Source organism: Notechis scutatus, chromosome 1 (genome assembly GCF_049901735.1).
Source record: "Notechis scutatus isolate UNSWTSFEM ecotype Mainland chromosome 1, rNotScu1.2, whole genome shotgun sequence".
Lineage (NCBI taxonomy): Eukaryota > Metazoa > Chordata > Lepidosauria > Squamata > Elapidae > Notechis > Notechis scutatus.
In genome coordinates, this window is record NC_142009.1 from 137404579 (window position 1) to 137410578 (window position 6000).

The window sequence follows — 6000 nt, forward strand, 5'->3', positions numbered from 1 at the left end:
TAATATTATTGTGTCCTATAAAAAATGTCAGTATAAGAGAATATCATAACCAAAGGCTTTTTCAAAGTTGGGAGTAATTGTAAAATGTAAAACAGTTATGGAATAATATATTTTAAGTTACAACCCCCATGATCCATCAATAAAATATTTATGTACAATGTTGGGAGCAGTGAAATCAGGTGAAGTAATATAATTGTTTCTGTTCTTGCCGCTTCTCCAGGTCTCTTATTCTCACTTGGCCTGAAGGCTGCCCTGAAACCTTAAATCATGGTGTTGGATAAGTCACTACTTTTCTCTGTGATATTAGAGATATTAGGGTACAACTTTTCTTTTTAAATACTTTAAAGGGAGATGGATGGGGATGAAATGGCAGTTCCTGCTACTAATGATAAGTATTTTATTTATTTATTTATTTATTTATAGCTCACTGTTACTCTTTTTATAAGCAATTCAAGGCAGCGAATGCACATAATACTATACTGCTTCCTTTCCCCACAACAACCAGCTTGTGAGGTGAGTTGGACTGAGAGAGAGTGACTGGCCCAAAGTCACCCAACCAGTATTTAGGGTTAAGGTGGGACTATAATTCATAGTCTCCTGGTGAGTGGTCCAAAGTCACTCAGATAGTGTCCATGCTTAAACTGAGATTAGAACTCATTGTCTCCTGGCTTCTAACCTAGTTCTTTAATCCCTAAATTGAACTGGTAAATAAATACAGTATAAGACGAGAACCAAGGAAGACCGTTTCAAAATTCTGTTATGATCCTCCGACTGTCATGATCCTCCTCTTCTCTTTGTCAAAAGAGAAGACAGAGATGCTAAGAGGCAGCATAAACTAAACCTTCATAAAAAGATTTTGGAATTAAAAAATAAAAGCTAAGCAAATATGCAAATGTATTCAGAAAATTGTACATATTTCAGCAGCAAATTAAAACTGTGTCTAGGGATTGTAAAAGTGAAATGTGAATTGTGAATAGTGAAATAACTTTAGTCATTCCCCCCATGTCCAAGTATTCTGTGTTTAACACCTTACAAAACAGTGTTCTAAGACATGACCATCACTTGCTTGCAACCCCTTCTTTGTTGTGGAAAAAATCACTTGCTTGCAACCCCTTCTTTGTTGTGAAAGAAAATTCAGCCAAAAACAACAACAACAACAACAACAACAAAACAACAACAACAACCAGTAGGATTTTTTTTGGGAGGGGGGGAGGCTGAATTCAGTTATTAAACGATCTGAAATTCCAGCTATGCAGTTCATCTATATTTATGATTTGCAGGCACTTCGTCCATGGGGATTTTGAAAGGATATAAATAAACAAGTTGTTAACAGTATCTCCAGTGTCTGATATCTACTCTGCAATGGGTGTGCAATACTTTGAATAACTTTTGCTATGTAACATGCATTGATTCTTTTGGGGAGGGGGGAGTGTTGGATGCATGAGAAATGTCAGCTCTTCATCTATTTAAAGCTCTGAATCATGTTGGAAGTAGTGAATTATTTAGAGAAAGTTCATTGCAATAGCATCACTGTTTCCATTACAGTTCATTGTGGTGTCAATGTTTTTCTTTTCTAGCAACAAAACACATATAATTAATTAAACATTATAATGAAGTAGGTACAAGGTTTCCATATTTTTTTTTTTGGTTCCTTAATTACTTTTCATTAAAATATCATTTTTATCGAAGACTGGTTAAGTGGAAAGTAAGTTTTTCATTTCTATCAATGTAAGCTAATAAAAATTCGAAAGGGATTCATTGCCCAGCATTAAGATCATACATACTTTCTATTAAAAATAATCTTCAGTTTTTTTCCCTTTTCAACAAAATGTTAACCGAATTGTTTTGTAAAGACATGCCCTTATTTAAATTCATTTACTTACAAATCAATCCCATTTGGCTCATTCAAAATCTCAGTTTCAGATCTGCTAGAATTACAGGTCTATTAGATGGAAGCAAGAATTACAGGGAACCAGCTCTTGTAAGTGACTACTTCAGAATCTCTGTGCATGAAACAAAAATCCAACGGCCAACCTGTGGCCATGCGACATCTTCCAGCAACCATGGCTGGAATCACGGGGTAGCCCTGATTTGCATTAAGTATGAAGTCATCATGAGCACCACCTTCTCACTTTGGCCTATCCATGATTTGGATCTCTAAGAGCTGTTATTATTACTGTACTTTATCTGATATGACATATATACATGTCTGGTGCACTCTTTGGTCTCAGGTTTGCATCCTCTGAGAATAAAACTGACAATTATTTATTTGTTTATTTATTTATACATTTAAAATTTACTGACCATCTCTGAGAATAAAACTGACTATTTATTTATTTATTTGAAATTTACTGACTGCCTTTGAGAATAAAACTCACATTTGTTTATTTATTTATTTATCTATTCATTCATTCATTCATTCATTCATTCATTCATTCATTTGAAATTTACTGACTACCAATCTTACCAGAGGGTAACTCCTGGTCAGCTTACAATTGTGTGTGTGTGTGTGTGTGTGTGTGTGTGTGTGTATAAATGTGTGTGTGGAGGTATGTATACATACACATACACATAGAAATGCACACATTAGTTAAAACCAACCATTAAAATCCAATTACAGATGGGGAGGTGGGGCAGGATCAGGGTGAGGTGGATCTGTTGTTACTTGATCAATCACCTCCACTGTCTGTTCCCCCATTGGGGCCCAAGTTAACTGGCAGAGCCAGGTCTTTAGGCCTTGATGAAAGGACAGAATTTTTGGGCCAACCTCACATCGGGGAGCAAGATGTTCCAGACGACTGGTATGACAGGCCCTTCTCCTGGACCCCGCTAGCCAGAATAATTGGCCCAACAAGATACAAAGCCTACATCCTTTGTTGGCACTGGTGGGACAGGCCAATCCTAGTGGGATGAGATGGCCCTTCAAGTAGAGTGTCTCATAGTGTTTTGAGTGGGAGCCCAGTATATATGAATGTTCTCTAGGCTCCATCATATTATCATTTACAACAGATTGATCATTGTTTAGTTTACCAAATCAGGGCTACAGAATTCCAGATCACAATGAGATGACAGCAAAAAGGTACAGAAAGTGTTAATTCTTGCCATCTAGTGCCATTTGGATTTTTGTACACCTAATCTGGTTGTCCTAATGATTCTTCTTTTTCCAGAAGGACCAAGCCATGTAGGTAGCTGTTTAGGTGGCCTCTGTGACCTTCCCAGACTGGATAAGCAGTATGCTGATTGCTTGTTCCTCACAACAGTAATGAAGCCATTTCTCTTCCTCTGTCTGGAATGACATTTCAAGAAATAAAACCCAGGACTGGAGGGGGGGGGGGAACCAGTCTCCAAATGAGATTCAACTGAATAATATTGCCAGATATTGACTACATACTTATAAACTCTGAAAGCATTTTGTACTAAAAATGAAACATGAGTGTTATGGTCAGTTATGGTTATATAGTTATGACAGGTATTATATTCAATAAATTTATTACATTTATTATCAGATTCAGAAGAGAGAGTGGGATAAGGACTATGTTAATTTGAAGTAGAAAAATTCACAATGGCTTAAGAATTGTTAGGAATTCCATACTTGTTAGGAATTGTTAGGAATTCCACACATAAACAAACAATATCCAACAATTTGAATTGTTGTAAGATACATTCACAGACCCAATAAGAATGTCAACTACTATGCTTAAGGAAGTCACTCATAAGCAACGAAGAAAAATAATATTCTGGGCATTTTTGTGTGCAAATACAAAGATTTCTTGAAGCCAGTTTGGATCATGTAGTAATCCTTAATTTTCTGGGTTATGGAACTTTCATATGGGTAGAGTTGATTTAAATACTGTTATTCTATATTATCTGAGCCATGAACAAATAACTGCAAAATAATCATTTTTCCTTCACTTTACATTATTTGAACAGAAGAGGGTATATCTCACTATTCTAGAACCTGAATTGTATTCTATTTTGAATCCATCACACTTTCTTGCTTTTAGATAATCTCATTCTAATAGAGAAATATCCATCCTAAATGAAAATCCTAAATGCAAGTATCGAAAAAGCCAGAAGTGTTTGATTTATATTCCTGTAATTCCCAGGCAGCCAAATGACCACTATCATTTAGTTTTATTTTCTTTCTTGAGTGTGGAAAATAAGGATAGGAAGATGGAGCAACATAATAAACATATTCAAAAATAATTAACAACACAACTAAAAGAGGGAGGGGGGAAGGAGGGAGTTCTTTCTTGCAGGGAATGAGTATTTCTTGCAAATATTCCAATGCACCATTGTTGCCACTTTGTCATGCCACTGTTTGTAATCAGTCTGTGTCATCTTGCAGCAGCTAACTAGTTGGTTATTGTGATTGTGGTTGTTGTTGTTGTTGTTGTTGTTGTTGTAATCTACACTAATGGTACCTAGGGTGCAATTCAAAAACATCTGGAGTACCACTTCAACATTGTTGGCATTGACAAAATTACTAGCAGTCAATTGCAAAAAGCAGCTTTACTTGGAACAGCTTACATCCTGAAACAATATCGTTAACACCATCAAACAATAATATTTGCTTATCCCAGGTCCTTGGAAAATAAATGACAAATATGCCAAATGCAGTCTAAACATCTGGATGACATTGCTACCAATCATAATAAAACAGCAACACAGTAAATTCCTTCCAAACACTTGCCTGCCAAAATTCATCAGAAATCTCCTCCATCCTGCTAGTCTTTTAAAAACAAACAAACAAACTTTTAATGTGCCATCTAAATTTCTCTGCAAAGTAAATATAACAACACAGAAACTACTGTTAAAAAAATCTTTGCTCCATAGAAGAACTGGTTGCATCTCTAGGGAGAGATGAATGTATACCAGCCTTTGTAGTGGATAGATTGACCTAGGAGAAGATGGCTTACACTAGATCTATTCTATTTGGCCTTCTGAAAGGGCCTAAAGATATGGCTTAGCTGTCTATCCGGAGGATTTGATAGCGGCAATGTGGTGCGTGCAAAGTGGCTGTATTGTATTAGTAAAATTGATTACACTGTCCCACAGCTTATGTTTCTTATGTTTTCGGTTTCTTGGGATCAGCCTCAGGCCTGATTGATTTCACAATATTATTTGGGAAGGGAGAATCAATTCATTTCAGACTCTGCTCTGGTTTACTGAAAATTCATCCAAGCTGGTGTTTTTCTTTCAAGAACTATGGTTCTGAACACTCAATGGATACTCCTATTTTCATGGGTATGAACTTCCGTCTCATTATCTTCCAGGTCCTGATCCAAAGCCAAGTTTAAATTATTCCTACAACTGGCAACTCATGGAAGAGGATTAGGACTGAAATTGTTCTTTGCACTCCCTTATTAGTCACCTGGAAGGAAGAGTCATGTTCCCATCATGTTTTTCAATGTTGGCAGAAATGAAGACAGCTGCAGATCAGTTTTAGACTGCTTGTCTAAAGCCACACAGACTGTGGTTATGGCACTAAAACTCAAGTGGAGACTAGAGGCTTTCCAACTCTGTTATTCTGTATTCTGTAAGGTGAATTTTCTGTGTGATGTATGAACAGAGAATGAATCTGCCATTGTAGTAAAAACAAAACATGGTACGTTCTGTATTATTCTGTGCAGAAATTGTCTCTCAGCATCATGTTAAACTTGGCTAACAAAACTATGAGTAACTCATTAGCCACAACTGCTTGTAGGTAAGAGTCAGAGGGGATAAGTGGCCTTACTAATCCACTCTAATATGAGGTGTGAACTGTGCCAAATCTTGTTACTGAGCTTTTCTGGTAGTCCAATGATTTTTTTTTTCAAAACTGCAAAAGTATGCTCTGTCCAATCTGCTGTCTTAATATCTGTTTTGGAAAAAAACAAGGTGGTAATTTTTCAAAACTATCTCCATGTAGCTGGTTCTGGAACTTATCTTTTTTAAAAAGAAAGTGAGCAGATAGATTAAAAATGATGGGGAGTTTAAAGATCATATTCCCAACCCAGC